Source organism: Cricetulus griseus, chromosome 6, assembly GCF_003668045.3.
Source record: "Cricetulus griseus strain 17A/GY chromosome 6, alternate assembly CriGri-PICRH-1.0, whole genome shotgun sequence".
In the NCBI taxonomy this organism is placed as follows: Eukaryota; Metazoa; Chordata; class Mammalia; order Rodentia; family Cricetidae; genus Cricetulus; species Cricetulus griseus.
The window spans coordinates 91954091-91975528 of record NC_048599.1 but is presented as its reverse complement, the minus strand read 5'-3'; the positions used below and the strand labels follow the sequence as shown (position 1 = coordinate 91975528).

The 21438-nt window shown below is 38.5% G+C and overlaps 1 pseudogene; it reads left to right on the top strand.

Annotated features, from left to right (window-relative positions):
- Positions 1-20230, top strand: part of LOC100753510 — a 58523-nt pseudogene extending 38293 nt beyond the window's left edge.
- The last annotated feature ends 1208 nt before the right edge of the window (positions 20231-21438 follow it).

Here is a 21438-nt window from a genome sequence, read left to right as displayed (position 1 = left end):
AGCTGAACTCCTGGAATCCAGTTTGTAGAGGGAGGAGGGAGGAGCAAAGGGGTCAAGACCATGCTGGGTAAACCCATAAAAACTGCTTACCTGAGAAAGTGGGAGCTCACCAACCCCAGATTGACAGCTGGAGAACCAACACAGGACCAAGCAAGGTCCCCTGAATATGGGTGTCAGTTGAGGGTCTTGGGCAGTCTATGGGGCCTCTGGAAGTGAAGCCAGTATTTATCCCTAGTGCACAAATGGGCTTTGGAAGCCCATTCTCTATGGAAGAATACTCTGTCAGCCTACATATAAGGGGAGGGCCTAAGTCCTGCCAAAATGATGTAACAGACTTTTGTGATACCCACTGGAGGCCTCACTCTCCCGGAGGAGTGGATGGGGGTGAGATATGGGGTTGGTGTATAGGAGGGAGAGGGAACTGGGATTGATATATAAAATAAGATTGTTTTTAATTTAAATAAAAATTAGTGTAAAAATAAAAGAATCCAACCCTGTTTACAATGTCAACCCACCTCTCATCCTCTAGATAGCACAGGAGCACTGTGCCCTTTGATATCTGATAAAACTTGTATCATGAATAATAAAAAAAACAGAGACAGATATTGGTGTTCAAGCTGACAATTAGAAAAGCAAAACAGCCAACCACTAGAGAGTACTTATCTCTGTCAAGGCTGGGGCAAACCTGTCCTCAGAGTGACTGCAGACTGAATACACTGCACACCAGACTCCACCCGCCTTATATTCCTCTCTAGTGCTGGGATTAAAGGTGTGTGCTACCACCACCCAGCTTCTATAACTAACTAGCGTGGCTGCTGAGATTAAAGGTATTAAAGGTAAAGATTAAAGACCACTTCCTGGCCTCTGTGGCTGACTAGTGTGGCTAGCTTTGCACTCTGATCTTCAGGCAATCTATTAACAAAATATCACCATATTTCCCTTTTTTGTATAATATAAAAAGAAGACTATGGCTAATATAAGAAAAACTATATACAATAAGTACAATAATTATATATAATATATACAGGCAATAAAATTATATCAACAATGTCTAGTACATTTGCTTTGACAAATTCAGAAAAACTGCTGCATTATCTATCCTATCTTGGTGAATCTAAAAGGTTGTACCTAATTCACTATTTTAATTTGTATTATCAAGTTACGTTTTGGTGTCTCTCAATCTTTTACATTTTAAACCTCTTTAGTGAATTTCTTTTCTGAGTCTGGTAAACAAGGAAAACTATAACTATCTAGTCTTCAACTCCCTCAGAGACCCAAGAAGGAAATGATATTAACTGAGTAAGTAGGAAGTACGAGCAAGTAACTTCCAAAAAATTCAAGAAATGACAGAAAAAGCTTGCTGCCTGGACAGTCACTCAGGTTTCCTCTGCAATGTTGGGACATCCATCTTGGGCCTGAAGGACTAGAATATCCAACAGACTTTTCTGTGAAGTAGGATTTCTAAAGGACTCTCCTGCCTTGTCTTGGCAACGTTTTGCAGTCACTCTCTTTTGTGTCCTGTTTGTCTGATTTGGACAGCATACTGTCAGCAAAACTTCCAGAGTGTTAGTCCCAGAATTGAGTTGGAAAGGGAGATGCTTAACCAGTGTCAGATGCAGAATTGTTAGCTTCCCAGGAAGGAACAGATCCTGTATATCTAAGTGACTGAAGGTGAGGTGGTCTATATTGAGAGCTAGAGTAGCAACAACCAGAGTATCAACATGAATAATGCTCTAAAAATCATTTACAAGATGCCTGCTCACGCATCCATTTTCTTTTTGCTGTATGTGTCATAGTTTTTCATTTTCAGGGACTTCTATCACTCTAACTGCTGTATTAATGGCTTCTGGAGAACTCCCTCATCCTCCCACACTGATTTCTAAAGAAGACTTTTTGCAGGTTCCTGTATTTGCATAGCACATTGGCTCCTGGATAGTACTACACCTGTTCTTTTTTTTTTTTATGTACATTGGTGTTTTGTCATGGGTGTTGAATCCCTTGGAACTGAAATTACAGAGAGCTGTGAGCTGCTATGCGGGTGCTTGGAAATTCAAGGTCATCTTGAAGAGCAATCAGTGCTCTTAACCACTGAGCCATCTCTCCAATCTCCAACACCTGTTCTTAAATTATTCGCTCTGATGCTCACAGGTGAAGAGGTTTGCCTGATTCCATCTTCTGATCTTTCATCTGTGTTTCTCTCTACCCTTGGGTATTTGGTCTACTGTTAAAGTTCTTCCAATATCTTCCTGTTTTTAACATTTGGTGTGTCTGTGTGTGTGTGTGTGTGTGTATGTGTGTGTGTGTGTGTGTGTGTGTGTGTGTGTGTGTGTGTGTGTGTGTGTGTGTGTCTGTGTGTGCCTGTGTGTGTATGGGGGGTAGGAAGGTGGATGCATGCCAGTGTATGTACAGAGGTCAAAGAGCACAACTGGGGGGTGGCCCTCTCTCCTTCCACCATTATTAGGTCCCTCAGATGAAACTCAAATGCTCAACTCCAGTGGCAGCATTTTTACCCACTTATCCATATTTCTAGACCTCTTCAAATATCTTCTGCAGCCAACAGGTAAGGACAAGATCTAGCGTCAAGTCTTTCCATGCTGTCTGACTTCTTGAAAAGATCAGCAGGATTTATAATCATCACAGTGCCGGAAGATTTGACCACACTGTGTCTTTACTACTATTTCTATTTCCAATGTTTTTATTTCTATTTCTATTTTCCACAGTTTCATTTCTGGAGATGGATATTTTTAATTCAATTTATTTTTTAATTTCTTCTTTATTTTTATTTTGTTGTTTGGTTGTTTGTTTGCTTGATTGGTTTTGGTTTTTGGTTTTTGATTTTTGAGTGGGGGTGTCTCTGGTTGTCCTGGAAATACTCTGTAGACTAGGCTGACCTCAAACTCAGAGATCTGCTTACCTCTGATTCCCCAGTGCTGGGATTAAAGGAATACACCACCACTGCCCAGCTAATTTTTTCCTTAATACTCAAAATTAGCTTCATTTAAAATTTTTCTAAGCTATACGAAATTTCTTTAAACCTAATGTATTTTTTTAGATTTTTCCCATTTTATTAGAAGGAAAATTATTTTATATGCCAATCCCAGGTCCCTCTCCCTCCCCTCCTCCCCTGCCCAAGCAACTAATGCCCTACCTATCCCATACCCTTTCTGCTCCCCAGGGAGGGTGAGGCCTTCCATAGGGGGTCTTCAAAGTCTATCATATTCTTTGGGATAGGACCTAGACTAAGCCCCTTGTATCTAGGCTCAGGGAATATCCGTCCATGTGGGATGGGCTCATAAAGTCCATTCCTATGATAGCAAAGAGTACTGATCCACTATAAGAGGCCCCATAGATTTCCAAGGTCTCCTCACTGACACCCACAATCAGGGGGTCTGGATCAGTCCCCTGCGGTTTCCCAGCTATAAGTCTGGGGACAAGAGTTTTGCCCTGTTCAGGTCAGCTGTTTCTGTGGGTTTCACCAGCCTGGTCTGGACCCCTTTGCTCATCAGTCCTCCTTCTCTGCATCTGGATTTCAGTTCAGTTCAAGGTTTAGCTATGGATGTCTGCTTCAATTTCCACCAGCTGCTGGCTGAAGGCTATACCATGGCATATGAATTAGTCATCAATCTCATTATCAGGAGAGGGCATTTTAGTTAGCCTCTCCTCTGTTGCTTAGATTGTTAGTTGGTGTCATCTTTGTAGCGCTCCAGACATTTCCCTAGTGCCTGATTTCTCTTTGAACTTATAATGTCTCCCTCTATTATATTATCTCTTATCTTGCTCTCTTCTGTTCTTCCCCCAACTCCCTGTCCCATCATGTCTTCATCATCCCTCCTCTTCTCCTCTTCTCATTCTCCTAGTTCCCTCTCCCCTCCCCCCATGCTCTCAATTTGCTCAGGAGATCTTGTCCCTTTCCCCTTCTCCAGGGGACCATGTATGTCTCTCTTAGGGTCCTCCTTGTTTGCCAGCCTCTCCAGCAGCCTGGGCTGCAGGCTGACAATACTTTACTCTATGTCTAAAATCCACATATGAGTGAGTACATACAATGCCTGTCTTTTTGTGACTGGGTTATCTCACGAAGAATGGCTTCTTCTAGTTCCATCCATTTGCCTTCGAATTTCAAGAGTCCATTGCCTTTTTTTCCACTGAGTAGTACTCCATTGTGTAAATGTACCACATTTTTTCTATCCATTCTTCAGTTGAGGGGCATCTAGGTTGTTTCCAGGTTCTGGCTATTACAAATAATGCTGCTATGAACATATTTGAACAGATGCCCTTGTTGTATGAATGTGCTTCTGCTTCTTTTGGGTGGAATTGCTGGATCTTGTGACAGACTGATTCCCATTTTCCTGAGGAATCACCATACAGATTTCCAAAGTGGCTGTACAAGTTGGCACTCCCACCAGCAATGGAGAAGTGTTCCCCTTTCTCCACATCCTCTCCAGCATAAACTGTCATTGGTGGTTTTGATTTTAGCCATTCTGACCGGTGTAAAATGGTATCTCAGAGTTGTTTTGATTTGCATTTTGTTGATGGCTAAGGATGTTGAACACTTTCTTATGTGTCTTTCAGCCATTTTAGATTCCTCCATTGAGAATTTTCTATTTAGCCTGTACCCCACTTTTTAACTGGATTATTTGGTGTTTTGGAGACTAGCTTCTTGAGTTCTTTGTAAATTTTGGAGATCAGCCCTCTGTCGGATGTCAGGTTGGTGAATATCTTTTCCCAATCTGTGGGCTGTCATTTTGTCTTGTTGGCTGTGTCCTTTGCCTTACAGAAGCTTCTCAGTTTCAGGAGGTCCCATTTATTCATTGTTGATCTCAGTGTCTGTGCTACTGGTATTATGTTCAGGAAGTTGTCTCATGGGTATACAAATTGGAAAGGAAGAAGTCAAGATTTCACTGTTTGCAGATGATATGATAGTCTACATAAGTGAACCGAAAAACTCTATGAGGGAACTCCTACAGCTGATAAACACCTTCAGCAAAGTGGCAGGATACAAGATTAACTCAAAAAATTCAGTAGCCCTACTATATATGGCTGAGAAAGAAATCAGAGAAACATCACCCTTTATAATTGCCACAAACAACATAAAATACCTTGGGGTAACACTAACAAAAAAGTGAATGACCTGTATCATAAGAATTTTGAGTCTTTAAAGAAAGAAATTAAAGAAGATAACAGAAAATGGAAGGATATCCCATGCTCTTGGATAGGTAGGATCAACATAGTAAAAATGGCAATCTTAAAAAAAAAACAATCTACTGATTCAATGCAATCCAAAATCCCAACACAATTCTTCACAGACCTTGAAAGAACAATTCTCAACTTTATATGGAGAAACAGAAAACCCAGGATATCCAAAACAACCCTGTACGATACAATAAAGGAACTTCTGGAGGCATCACCATCCCTGATTTCAAGCTCTATTATAGAGCTATAGTACTGAAAACAGATTGGTATTGGCACAAAAATAGACAAGTAAATCAATGAAATTGAGTTGAAATCCCTGATATTAACTCCCACACCTATGAACGCCTGATTTTTGACAAAGAAGCCAAAGCTATACAATGGAATAAGAAAGCATCTTCAACAAATGGTACTGCCATAACTGGATTCTGGCATGTAGAAAACTGCAGATAGATCCATGTCTATCACTATGCACAAAACTTAAGTCCAAGTGGATCAAAGACTTGAACATAAACCCAGCCACACTGAACTTATTAGAAGAGAAAGTAGAAAATACCCTTGAATGAATTGGTACAGGAGACCAATATGCTTTTTAGAGAATTTTAACTCTCATGATGAGGGCTCTTTGTATTCTATAATAAACCAAAGATTTGAAATAAATGATGAAAGCATAAAATCATCTTGAAAATCAAGCTATCAATATATACACACAATTAGGCAGTTATCTTTCTAGTTGGACTTCTATCCTCATGCTGTTCATAGTATCTCCAAACTTCATTGTGGTGATACATTTTTCTAAAAATATCTCATCTTCAATGAGAATGAATTTTTTGCCAGTCCTTGCCACCAAGTTAATAATCTACCTTTAGATCACTTAAGACTATGTACATAACCTGCTATTCTACTGTGGAAGTCTAATCTGCTTTAACAGCACAATGCAACCAACTTTCCATGCCTTGGATTTCCTGTGCAGTCAGCATTTTCAATATAAGCTAACTGTGTAGATTTAATCATATGTTATGGATTCTTCCAAATCTGTATTGGGGAATAATGCATGTGTCTGCTGTGACAATCATTTACTGAAAGCAGTCAGCAGATTAAAAGCAACCCTAAATGAATCAAACATCCCATAAACACTGGAAGCAATGTGGAATATAAGTTAGTGACATGCATTTAAGGATTGAGTGTTATTCTGGATCAGTTGGGGTCAGTAAATTTACTTCCACTGTAAAATTATATTAAAGACATCATTAAAAAATGATCCTCTGTTCCTTTCCAGATCCGTTTTCTGTGTTGTTCAGTAAATGCATATAAGCCTTTTGCTAAGGACTACCACAAGACACAGCCATAACACATCAGACAAGCAGGACAGATGGACAGAGCAGATACACACAGCAGAATGCAGACCGGCCCGTAATCACAAACTACAGATAGATGGAAGACACAGAGAGAGAATTGGAAAATCCAAACTGGGGTTCACTCTTATCAAACTGATCCAAGAGGAGGTCTTTCTGTTTTCATTCCTTAATGTGACATTGACACATTTGGTGCCCTCACTGAGGTTTCTTTAATGTGTTCATCGATACATTCAGTTTATCTCGAGCGTTTAGGTACCAAAGGGCAGAACATGTCAAGCCATAGCAGTCAGTAAATAAAGATAGTTATTACAAATGGTGCTGTGCTGACCCTTTCTTGACTCCAGAAACAGAAAGGACGGACCTCGGAAGGTCCTGGAGATGAAGTGTTGGTTGCATCAGAAAATCTGAGAAATAGTGAAAAGGACAAGGATAATTCACGAGAGTGTTGTGAAATGGATAGAAAAATGATAGTAACTATAATAATAAATAGCATCAGAAAAAACCATATGAATGTGGAAAGCTACCACAGCTACAAAAATGACATCAATGATGGAAAAGCATAAGAGAGCATCACCAACATCTTTCTGAAATGGCCTACAAATCCAGAAGTGAATGAAAAATTATTCAATCCAAATACTTAATATATCATAAAGTTTCAAGTTAAAATATGTACATCTATGCTGCTTTCTTCTAGCCAATAAACCTATTGTGAATCTGATTAAACTCATTCAATAATTTAGTACTCATGCATTTTATGAATTATTAAGACTAAATATATTTGTATAGTATTGCCTAAAACTAAATCATTGCAAAGTCTATACCGTGAAAGAATCCTATGCCTGCAAGAGATAGATTACAAGTGATTAATGACTCTCTTAGTTGAATATTATCATTTGCTATAATTGAATTACTTTAGGAATTTGGCCCAGTACTCTACCATTATTAGATACATACAGAACAGTGCAAGTAAAACATGCCAGAGAAACAATGGCTTTGACCTTCAAAAATTCACAGTTTAATTACTTAACCAATCCAATTTATGATCAACAATGCAGAACAATTTTGCAGCATTAGATATACATCATATGCACTGCATTAGGGAGCCTTCCAGCCTGGATCTTCAAGTCATTGTTCATCAGGCATAAAAAATATCTTTCATTGCTATATATTTTAACTTTGGATGATACTCGCACCCAAAATGTCCTCTTTCAGGATTAACAGATTACTATATCTTCAGCATTGTCCATTTGGAATGTGAAAGAAAGTTTTCATTTATTGTAGTATACAGTTTGAATAACTTTTTCAATTAAGTAGAAAAAGTTAACTTACTGTAAAATCATAGTGTGTGTGTGTGTGTGTGTGTGTGTGTGTGTGTGTGTGTGTGTGTGTTTGAGTGTGTATTAAACTGAATTATTCCAAGATAAAAATGTTTTAAGTCTGTTTGCAATTTATAGGTTGATAAGTGGATTGTATTAGCAAGAGACATTTTAAGATGTGTTGTGGGATATTTGTATACTGGCTGAAGGTGTATTGCTATAGTTGATGTAATGAAAAGCTGAAAAGCTAAGAGCTAGGCAGGAGTATAGGCTGAATTTCCAGGCAGAGAGAGAGAAAGGAGTAAGACATGAATCTATGTGCAAGAGAGACACCAAGAGACATAGAAAAAGCAGTATGGATGGTACATGACAGAACATAAATTAATAGAAATGGGTTAATTTAAGTTATAAGGGATAGTTAAAAAAACGAGCGTAAGCTAAGGCCCAACATTCATCATTAACAGTAAATATCTATGTCATTATTGTGAGCTGGTGGCCCAAATGAAAGTCAGACTATATTTGTCACCCAACATGGGGCAAATACATAGAGAACACTGCTGGCAGTGTACAGGGGCACAGTTTATGTAAAAAGACCCTACTAAGGGCAGCATATGTATTACTCTGCAGTGGGAGATTAGATAGAAATGCCTGCCACACTGTGGACACAGCAGCTTCCCAGAGCTGGGATGATTGGGCACAACTGGGATGATTAGGTGGACCCAAGAGGGGTAAAGCTAGCTGCCAACACCATAAGCCAAAGCCACAAAATGGAGGCACTAGCCAAACAGTCTAAGATTTATATCACACAATCAGAGAAAGCTTCAGGCACTTAGTAAAGTCAGGACCAGTTGCCACCCCCCCTAAAAAAAACCTCTAAGTATTATAATATGTTTGAATAAGCTTTATATGCTAAATAAAACAAAAGGAAAATGGGTATAGACATAGTCATAGAAAAAATAAATAATTTAGAAATAATAAAGTCCTTAAATAAAAAACAAAGTAAGATAAAAAGAATAAGTCACATAAAGATGGGAAATACATAGGGTGTCTGGCTCCTATATGGTACTTTGTTGACTCTGAATTTTTTCAAAGCAATAGCTGTTGAGAGACATTAGATTATGGAAACTGCTAAACTAACACAATGTATACATTTTTAAAATGTCTTAACTTCAAAATGGATGTCAGAAAATATGTTGCGTTAGAGGAAAGTTTATGCCTTTGTTTCCATAGAAAACAAAAAGCTATGGATTTCTTCAAAATTAATAAAGATCAGATTTGACTAAAAAATCATGAAAAATCATGGCTGCAGACATAAAGGAAGAAACCAAGAAAACTATTAGATAGGCAACCTATATGCTGATCCCTCTACATAGGAACAGCTCTAAGACTAGATTCGACATGATAAATCTTGTTGGCCACAGAGTCCTCATGACTTATTATTACATGCCATCCTTTCATATGGCATGGATAGGGTTTGGTTACACAGTTCAAATGGACTTATAAAGTAGACAGATACCTTTTGCCTGCTAAAACACAAAACAAAATAAAATCATCTTTAACTGACTTGCACACTGCACATTCTATACTTGTGTTAACATAGATACATGTTACCTTTAAATTTTTGCCTTGTTTTCAGAAAGGAAAAAAAAGGACCAGATACCAATAAAGACAAGTGGCTCAGGTGATCTAACCTCTCAGAATGCCTTTGTTGCAGTTTCCTCAAAATTCTACATCCAGACCAACTTCAAAGCTGCTAGCTGAGATGATCCAGTCTCACAGATTATCTGACCAAGACTTCAGATAATCTCTGAACTTTCCCATCATACGGAGACTGAACAACAAATGATTCAGTTAGTTCTTCCAGGATTTGATCATTATCCCTATTTTTCAAGATTCCCTAAACATGTCAACAGCACCAGACAACTAGAAGCAGTCTAGAGAACACAATGCCCACATTCCTAAGAAGTGAGGTTTGGGTTATTAAAGGGATTGTGGATATTTATCATCATTTAGGGGACTTGGTTACAAGTTGTTGGTGGTCATGGTCAGGGAAAAGCTACACAAAGATTAGATTAAGGGATCTCTTTCTGAAGGGAAAAGGTGGGGATATAGTATAGAAATAATGGGATAAAGATTGTTGAGTCTACTTTTGAATAACCACTAGTCTCAAATAGTTTTCATTGGTGTGAATCTTCTTAAATTGATACAAATTTAAGGTTATTTTTGTTATACTGTATATATGTTTCTACTCTTGTTTGAGATATTATACCTATGCAGCTCATTTAAAAGTGTAAAGTTTTAGTCCTTGAAAGCTATTTGGGATAATAGGTTAGAATAAGACAGGTTAGAAGTTAGTCATCTATAAAGTGATCAAACTTACAGTCATGTTAAGTATGTTTTCGAGGTCAAACATATATTTTAGATAAATTGTCTTCTAACACCTTAAAGACCTACAGAATGTGGCATTTAAAAGGAAGGAGATGAATCTAGGTACAAGAGGGACACAAGCAGACATGGAAGAAGCAGTATAGATGGTACATGACAGCATAGATTAATAGAAAATGGGTTAATTTACATTGTAAGAACTAGTTAGAAACAAGTGAAAGCGAAGATTAAGTTTCATAATTAATAATAAGTCTCTGTGTCATTATTTGTGAGCTGGTGGCCCAAAGGAAAGTCTGACTACCTAGATGGGTTTTTTTCTCACAAATCTGACTTTTATCTGACTTTGTAACACTGGTTTTATTTTTAGCACTTGTTTAATCAAGTCTATAGAGGTGTATTTATCCATAGTAAAAATTATCTATTTCAAAGACATAATTCGGTAAGTGTTTGCTCTGTCATCATAATTCAGTTTTGAATCGTTTTTGTTCCCTCAATTCTATTTTACATGGAACATTTTTTATTTTTCAATTTGTCTTTTGCTTGTTTATTTTAGTTTGGTTTGGTTTTTGAGAAGGGGGATAGGGTTTCTCTTGCATCCCAGGCTGGCCTCCAAATCATTATGTAGCTAAGGATGACCTTACACTTCTAATCCTCCTGGTCTAGTTTCCAAATTCTAAGATTGCAGGCATTTGTCACCATCCTGGTTTATAAATGCTGGGGATTGAACCTATGGATGCATATACTAGTCAAGCACTGTACAAACTGAGCGGCATCCCCAGACAATAACAAGTTAATGATATCCCCAGTCCTGCTCTAGACAAGCACTTACCTTCTAACTTTCAAATTTCCTGTGTTCAGACATTTAGCATAATAATATAAACTGGATGTCAGATATTAGAGTCAATCTACCAGGGAAATGGAGTTAAAACTGCTGGACTGGGATTCATTTTCTTCTCCCAAATGATGGTAGTGGGAGATTATTCTCCTTGGGAAACCAAAAATGAAGGTGACATATTCTAGTCTTCCTCTCAAATGCTGATGAACAGAAGTCATAGGAAAACCTGATAATACTCAATAGATAGTCCTTATCTGTGAAGGAAAGATGTGATTTTAATATTGTTAATGGAAATCAAAAGTATAATTCATAGATTTGTAAGAAAAAATGTCTGTAAGTACTATGAGTCTTCAGGGTATATTTTATAACCCCAAAGCTACATTTTTTCCTTGGGAACACTACAAGCAAAGACTGGACACTAGCCAAGGTAAGAAGATCTGGCCATACTTCTCAATGAAGGGTCCTAATAGGCAAATGTATTACCCAACATCCTCTACTCAGTCTCTGGCTACTGATTTCCAAATGAGAGATCTACAGTATGACCTGAAACCTTTTTTTTCCCAGTTAATACTTCCTTCCTTTTCACCTATTTACAAATGTAAAATCTCATTAAACTTTATTATGGACTTAACTGTATCTGCTCACATTTTACATGTTGAGACTCTAATTCCTAATATGACTATTTTTGGAAGAGGACCCTTAAGGAGGTCATGTCTAATGCCCTTATAAGGAGAAAGAGTGTACATATATGCCTCAGGGGAGAGGGAAATGTGTATACAAAAAGATGACCATCCACACACTCAGGAGAAACCAAAGCTCCTTGCAACTTAAGTTAGACTTCTAGGCCTCAGTCTCTGGAAAAGCAGAGTTATTTGAGTCCCATTCTGTAGCAATTTGTATGGTAGCACTATCTGACTAATACAAACTTCTTATAATCCTAAATTTCCCTCAGCATTGCTTCCCAGAGAGCTTAAAATACATGCCTAAGAGTAGACCAAAAAGTTATTTCTCCGTTTACGGACTCAGACAAAAAAAAATACACCTTTTCAATGAAATAGCTTCTGCTGAAAAGACACAAATTTTCAAGGTGAGCTATAACATAAACAATAACATCCCCATCCTCTGACAATAAAATCCAGGCAGAAGAGGAGAGGAGAGGAGAGGAGAGGAGAGGAGAGGAGAGGAGAGGAGAGGAGAGGAGAGGAGAGGAGAGGAGAGGACAGAAGAGGGGCTCTGCAGTTCCTCAGTGACCTGAGTTTTAAACACACAACATGAAATAGTAAAGATACATACATTCTGATGCCTCCAGGTCTACAAGATTCCAGAGCTTTCTTTCTCTTAATAGAAGAATGATCATTTATCTACCTGTCTCTTCAGCTGCAACAGAATCCACCCAAACCAATGATCATACTTCTATCATTGACTCAGACTGTCATCAGGAGGTGGGCTGGGCACTTGATCTGCCCTGTTTGAATTCCTACCCTGACTTCCTTGGTGATAGTCTGTGATGTGGAAGTGAAATAAAGCCTTTCATCAACAAGATGCTACCTATGGTCATGGTGTTATCACAGCAATAGAAACCATAACTAAGACAGTAACTCTTATTTTTTTAAGATATACTGAAGACAGCACATGTTTATTGATACCAGTTAAGTTTCTTCTTAATATTTAATGAGTTCCTCAGTATAGTTCCATGGCAAGATAAAACAAGCAAATGCTTCTATCTACACTCATAGCACTGTAAAGAACAAATTGGAAACCTCTGAAACCAATAAAATGGGAAGATTCTCTTCTATATATGCTTCTCTTAATGTTCTTTGCCCTAAAGAATAGACCTGATTAAAACTTTAAAAAGTCATGGTTGCATATTGTTTAAATGATGAATTGCATAAACATGTCAGGGACTCAACAACTTCATTAAGTTATTTTGAGCTTTTAGTCACCTTCCTAGATTTATTGCCTTGGGAAATAATACATTCCAAGACTTGGGAGATATCTCTGTATATATCTAAAGCAGAAAATAAATTTGACTCCAGAATCTAGCACAAGAGAAATCACTCAAGATCAAGAAGAACAAAGCAGACTTTTCTTGTCTCTGTACCATCAAGATGAGAATACATAAACAAAAGCTTGGAAAGAGAATAAACAACCAATTTTGTTTCACTTTTTTATTACATGGTTTATCTTTAATAAGAGTCTAAAAGCTCAGTTTGATCCACAAAGGCCACAAAAACAAATATATAATATTAAATAGGCTGTGTTCTTTAAAAAAGACACTGGGTGGGGAAGTAGCATTGATTGGTGCATAAATGAAAGAAAGTCTGGGAGCAATAGTCTTGTATTTTGGTGTGTTTTGTTTTTTGATGTACTGAAAATAGGGTTACAGGTGCTTTATTAATAGCAGTTAAAGGTTGTCTTGATAATTTATGAGCACAAGGTCTGAAACATTAGCTCATGGTGTTACAAAGCAAAATGAATACAGAAAAAGGCACAATTGTTTTGTTGGTCACAGGCAGAATGTTAGGACCCTCTGTCATCATTGTCTTCCTAGCCCTACCATCTATGAAGAAATAACAGGCTCATTTGGAAGAGACTTAGTGCTATAGACTATGATAATCATGGGCATAAGCATAGCAATTAAAAGTCTGCAGGGTCCATTGTCTCCCAAGTCACTTTGGAATGCAGGGAAATGACCCAGCACTCTGGAGCTGCCCTAACCTGAAAAGGTTTCTCTGAGGGACTGAGGCCACTTGTGCACAGATGAACTACTCTCTCTACCTGGTCCTCTTGCTCCTGGTGACAATGGGATTCTCTCACTGTGCAAAGTAAGCTAGAAAGACCAATGATTAAGTTGAAACTCAACAGAGACTGTGCTGAGACTAGGCCTAGGCTACCTGCTTAGCTAAGAATGGTCTTCTATTATTAACCCTGTCTCACTGTCCAAGCAACTGAACCATATGTAGAAGAAAATCTTATTGTAATGAAACAGGGTACCTCTGTCTGCCCTCATCTCATCTTATAACCTACCTAAAGAAAAGAAAAGAGAAAATCGAGCATGGTTGTCATTTACCTGTGATCCTACACTAAGGAGGCTAAGACAGGAGAATCTCAAATTTGAGGACCATATGAACTCCAGAGTAAGACTCTATCTCAAAATACAAGGGGTGGAGGGGGAAGATGAAGGAAAGGAAAGAAAAAGGTGAGGGAGAGGAGGAAGGGACTGAGAGAGGGAGGGAGAGAGGGAGGGAGGGAGAGAGGGAAGGAGGGAGGAGGGAGGGAGGGAGGGAGGGAGGGAGGGAGGAGGGAGGGAGGGAGGGAGGGAGGGAGGGAAGATAGTTCAGTGAGTGATTGTGTTTTCTGCTTGGTGATTCAAGCCTGAAAACCTGTTTAATCCCTAGCACCCATGTAAAGGTGGACAAGAACAGACCTCTCAAAACTGTCCTCTGACCTCCATACATGCAGCACAACTTATGCCCACAAAAATTACACACAACACACACACACACACACACACACACACACACACACACACACACACACACACACACACACTCACAAATGCATACACACATGCACAGAATAAATAGGGGCAAATAATAGGAAAAAGTTGGGGAGATGGCTCAGTGGACACAGTAATTGGCATAAGGTTGTGAGAATCAAAGTTCACATTCAGCAGGTGTGGCAGTCCACCTGTAATCACAACTCTTACAAGACAATCCCTCTAGCTTTCACCAAGGCAAGCTTGTGAGAGAGACTACCCAAGCTGGCAGGCCCTGGGTTCAGCAAGGAATCCTGCCTCCATAAGTGGAAAGCAATAGGAAGACATCCAGCGTCCACTTCCGGCATTCATAAGCATCTGATCACACATCACATTCACCTGCCCAGAGGATCACATTGCAGTACATGTTCACACACAGGTACAGAGTTAGAGAAAAGGGAGGAGAGGCAATAAAAGGGAAGGAAAGGAAAAGAGAAAGGATAGTGGAGGGACAGGAAGAAAGGGAAAGGGAGAGAACAAGAGGAAAGAAAGATGAATTGGAGGAAAGTGACCTCTTTTGTACAAACTAAAGAAACTTAGAAGTCTAGATTCAACCAAAAACTGTCTGTAAGTTTTATTGTTTTCACTAGATTTGCTGAAAATTTTAATTAAAAGATTTTTATATCTATAAATGTGTGTGCTTGTTCAAGACATTTCATTATTTTGTCTCAGTCTAGCACTAATTCAGAATTATCTTCATCAGTCTTGTGCTGAACTGTATTGCAAAGCATGTGAGCAACATTCTGTGATTAATAGTGACAAGAAAGAACATGGGCAATAGCACATTTTAAAAGTCAAACTCCTCTTCTGTTCTGTAACGTGCTGTATATACAAATACATACACACTGTAAAAATTTATCATCCTCCTTTGGCAAAAAAAAAAAAAATACTTAAATTACCATTTTAATATGACCGTAAGAGGAATTGTTCTGATAAACACTCTTTCCAAAATGCATTATACTACATTTTCTTTTTATAAAAACTCAATTTATTTGTCTAAGAAGATTACGAGCAAAACTGCTGTGAACCGATGTTACTGGCTGTTGCTATGTATACTGTAAAGGAAACTGTTTTAAATTCTTATGAAGTCATCCAACATTCAGGGAACTCCTTCCCTTTGTCTGCACACATTTTCTAGAAAAGCCACAGAAATATACCTAATTTACAGCCTTCCAGTTACTTCCAGAGCTATGCTACTAAAAAGTCAGTGCTATGCTTCACTAGCAATTAGGAAAACTACAGAACTTGTTAAATGCTGCAGATGAAATTGCCCTTCTAGAACCCTAAGTGTCCCCTTATTAAAGAACAAAGAATAAGTGAATATTTTTCTGTTAAGAAATATCAGCACTCAACAGCAGCCTGGCACATGGTTGGAAACAAAAAGGATGGTTCAACTTGAGAAAGCTCGTGCTACATTCAAGGTAGTGAAAAGCACAGCAGGCCAAGCATGGCTCATCTGTGTAACGGCTTCATAGTGGACATCTGAATAGATGTGCCATCAGCACACTCTGCTACAAGCATATTAGAGAGTTGATGCAGTGAGGAGTCTCACAATGATTACTGCTTAGGTATGGACCCACTGTGCCTCATGCTCACTCAGTAACAACAGCCCAAATGCTTCCTACATAAGTCTCCACCAATCCAGTGAGAGCTAATAATGACATCTTCTGTTAGCGGGAGTTTATTAGCGACAGACATTGTTCTCATAGTTGTACATGGGTGGTATGACTTAAAAGAGAGCAAGTCCATGTACTACTAGCCCAGATTTTACCAGTGAGATATGGGTATCATATTATTAAGAGCATCTAGCAAAATCAAATAGTTTTCAAATGCTGACTCCAAGTAAAAACTAGTGTAATGAGTTTAAGAAGCTTTTATTATAACTAGAGTGTATCTTTTAAAAATAACTGCATAAATTATAAAGTTTTACAAAGAGAAAAAGATTTCTCCCATTTTTAAATACTTTTCCAAAAACACCAGGAAGCTAGAGTTTTGTGGCAGAATGAAAGCTGCAGATGCTCTTTACTCTTCAGTCAACAAATATTTTTTAATTAAGCCTTTGGAACAAAGATTGACTTAGGAAACATAATCCCTAAAATGAGATGCAGATTCTATGGCTTTCACTAATCCTTTTTCTTCTTTTTTTTTTTTTCAATTTACTATTACAGAAACTTTGGAAGCAAAACAAGTACAGGAAACAGCATGAGGGAGTTTCATCACTTATCAGGAGAAGGACAACAGTTTCCAGAATAAATATTATTTTGAAATGACTTTCTACTAAGACTGCCAGAAGAAGCTGTTCTGGCCTTACAGTGGAGAAACAAATGTGATATAATACACTCAGCTCCATGGTAAACAGTGAATTACAGGACTCCAACTGCAGACTGATAGCCAAGAGTGGGGAGTGGAGCCTGATCAGCTCGGGTGATTACCGGAATTCTGAAAATGTCTTTCTCTGAGGATGACTTAACTACATGAAATTTATAATCATTTCAAATAGTTCACCTCTAATTCCATGTGTTTGCTAACTTGTTTAACATAATCTTAAAGTAGTTGCTAGCCAATACTATGCATAGCTCATAAACTAAAAATGAATTCCATTATCACTGACAGAAAAACAAAGATAGTTCATTTACAATGAATGTATGATTTTTATAAAACTAGAGTAGTTTGAAGATAGGGAACCTTAAATATTATAGTCTGACATTTTCTGCCGACTAGATGAAATGTAAAACCATGGAGTGAATTTTCTAGGTAAGATAACATCTAAAACCCAAACATACCTTTCTGCACATAAAATATCTAACTGAAGTAAAACAATATGTTCACACAGCAGTGTCTATGAACATTTACAGAACTACAGATGAAAACTCATCTTACAGACCCTGTCTCTAAGTTGAAGACATTATTAAGGAAAGACATCCCATCATCAAGTTCTTACCTCAAATTGTGCCTAACAGTGAGATACTTGCACACACATGCCTACAATACACACACACACACACACACACACACACACACACACACACACCATAAGATATTTGGTATTTTGGTATGGCAAGATGGTTCCATAATTAAGGTGTTTGAAACCAAACCTGACAGCCTGTTTGACCACCAGAACCAACATGGCAGAAGGAAAGAACTGACCCCCCCACACACATCCACTGTCAACCAATGTGGATACACATATACTGTAAATAAATAATTTTTAAATGCTATATGGTGATTAATTTTTTTCAAAATTAAGCTCTTTAATTTTGGCAAATACTTCAGGAGACAAATAGGTGGTACCACTTAGAGTATGTTCTGAGATAAGGAAATCATTAGTAATACAAACTGTCTGAATTGCTACTGGTCCCATCATACTGTCCTGTCCCTTCCACTGAACTGTTGAACACTTTCACTCACAATGCCCAACACCATTGGCAGCTTTATGAATAGAAGCTAGAGAAGTTCTTACTCAATATCAGAGATGCTTTGTAGAGCTTGCCACAGCAATGTGAGCAGGGATGGTCCTCTGTGTTGATGCTGAGCACTCAGTCTAGTGAGTAGTTCTGTCCCCAAAACCACTTAGTTTAAGCTACTGAAAGATAATGTGGTTGTTGCAAGATTATTTTGAAACTGTTGCCCCAAAGCTTTACGTAGGCACACCCAAGAGAGCACTCATGTTTTCAACAGAGTTGAGTTAAGAACAAGAATTTTCAGAACAAAGGGCACATAGGAACCTCCTAACTTAACCCCATCAACTTCAAATGACTGAAGCTGATAGTGATAAGGAAATTGGCCTAGCTTCACTTGACTTGGGAAGAGGTACCATGTTAAATCCACTACTGTACTAGCTATTCAAACAGACTAGACCAGAAAGGGTCAAGTTTGAGATTTCTAACACTGTCCCAAGTCAGGTCATAGGAAGAAAACAGTCCAGGACAGCTGCACACTAAGTAAAGATCTCTGTTCTGCAGAAAAAATAACAGTTTTCTTTTCCTGAATGGTAAAGAGGTTATATTTATAATAATGAAGTTTGCTTATATTTATCATAAAATTTTCTACCAAAATCGCATGACTCATTACTCTTGTAATGAGCAGATGGGCATGTACTACCTCTGGTTATTCAGTTATCAAGAAGCCAGTTTCTCAACTTAGATTTGGGTTTATGAAAAAGAATTAATTTTCAGAACCTGCTCCAGTCAGATCTTATATAACAACTCATAATGGCTAACTAGGGGTCATTTACCCCATAGCACCTCTCTGCATTAAAACACACAATTTCGGTGACAAAGAAGACTAAAACATTGTGTTCCACTGCTAACAAGTGATAACCCGGTGGCACAACTTTACAGAACAGCTTATTAGTAAAAGGATAAACTCTGATTTAAGAACAGAAACTTCTGTCTTGCTACAAATTCTGCCTTGGATGCTGAATACATAATTTGAAGGTAACCTTTGCACAGACTATTGTACGTAGGAAAATTACTGGCTTTATGTGATTCAGAGTTATCTGCATTTGAGGTATAATTTCTAGTACTTTATGTTCATCTTTGATGGCTTCAAAAATACATAACATGTAGCAAAGATGGCAGAACTTTCAAGTTTTTAACAAAAAAAATGAGCAAAAGAAATTAGTTCAAGAAAATATTAAAGAATCCCAGTATCTCTTTAAGAGATGGATAGACAGAGAAAACCTTATAATATTTTAATGATCTTACAACTAAAAATCTGTAGTGACATTAATAATAAAAATGTAGTTTAAAAGAATCAATGACCCAAATCTGATTTTAGAGGCCTTTTTATTTCAGAGGAATATTTCTAGGACTAATATTGCTTTCTGATTAAAAACTAAATATTTCTATGAAGTTAACAGATTAATTCAGCTTCAGGCTTCTTTATTAAACCTGGGTTAAATGCTATATTTTAATTAAAAATACTGCAAAGTGCTATCCTCTGTTCTGTAAAATTATTTACCTAGCCATCTTTTTAATGTTTACATTAAATTATGTTAAATATGACCTCATATAACATTCTATTTACATATTACATTCTATTTATAGAGTATTTATATAGTTACTTTTGCTATTTAGACTTTGGCTTTTTTCATATTTAGGGGGGCTTTTTGGTTTGTTTTTGTTGTTGTTGTTGTTGTTGTTGTTGTTTTGTTTAATCTGTGCCTTTCCAGAACTCACCTGGCTTCAGAGACTTTGGGAAGCCGTGTGTTCTACACAGTGAGGTCCTGATCCTAACAGGAATGCCTAACATTTCCACAGCAGTTGTCCCTGAGACCACGGGCATATTCTCTGGGGGGAAAAACTGGTCTCAACCATTCCACAAGCCTTTCAGAAAGAATTCTACTCCATGTGCTTGAACTGCCTGACACATTCAGTCATTACAGGCTGTGATTGCTAACTCTGTTGGCCCTGCCTTTGCTCCTCCAGGGAAGAAGCCCACCTTTGTGGCTCACCAGAAACCAAATCAACTGAGTGCCTTCAAAGTCGCTGATATTTGTGTGAAGAATGTGGTGTCCATTAGCAAACGAGCCGGTTTCAAGCAGTTCCTAGCTCAGAGGATAGTAAACACAACCCACAAGGAAAAAACAGATCTCCTGTGTGAAGGATGAGGACCTGTCTTGCCTGGTGGACTCCAACTCTCAGGAGCACCAAACTCACAGGTGCTTTACTACTGAATAGGCTGCCAAGGAGCATGGGAGCTTTGGAAAGAGCCAAGAAAGTAAACCGAATGTGCTACACACAGAACTCTGCCTCCAGTTCTCCGTATGGAAAAACTACAACATCGGCAAGGATCATGAGAGGAAAGCTCCCTGGTTTACAGCCACTCAAGACAGGTGGAAGAAAATGATTCCAAATGAGAAGCAAATAAAAGATTTGAGTGCAGGGCTGATTAAAGTAGCCAGACAGGGATGCTGCAAGGTTTGAAAGACTAAAGCCTGTGAGAAGAGCTTGCAGTGAGACTAGTCTCTGGAAGACAAACTCGGTGGCCTCCCACAGGAAACTCTTTGCAATTGTGGAATAACATATCGCTGTTTCCCCACAGTTTAAGAATGTGAGACTGCCGACATGACGCATAACAAGGTGAATGACCCTCTGCTTTTGCCCAACTCCTGTCCAAAGCCCCATTCACCCCATCTCTCTGGGCCTGCGCCTGATTGGAGTAGACCTACCCAGCCAGGGAGGAGCTCCCTGAGTCTGGAAACACCTCACTCTTCCTTCCTGCTCAGATGACCTGATCCCTACCAAGGTGAATGACCTTGGTAAGTCACCCAATCTCTCTGGGCCTGTGCTGCTTGGAGTAGACCCGCACAGCCAGGGAGGAGCTCCCTGAGTCTGGATACACCTCACTCTTCCTTCCCATTCCTCGGATCTGACCCCTACCAAAGCCTAACTCCTTCGGAGTGAGGAAACTACCAGGAAAGGCAAGACCATCCAGAGCTGTGGACATTGAATCCCTGGCCCACACACACCACAGGGTCACAAGAGGAGATAGAGAGACCCCACCCGCATCCACTGGAAGAAGATATGGGAAGAAGACAGAATAAGAACTCACTCAACAACAGAAAGACCAATATGATACCGCCAGAATCTAGGGACTCCACACCAGCAAGATCTGAAAAGCTCGACACAAAAGATGAAGAAGAGGTGGACCTCAAAAATTATCTCTGCAAGATGATAGAGACCTTTAAAGAGGAAACAAGAAAATCCCTTAAAGAAATAGAAGAAAAAGCAAGCAAAAAATTACACAAAATGTAGGAAAAGACAAACAAAAAATTCAAGAAATAAACAAATCTCTTAAAGAATCTAAAGAAACCCA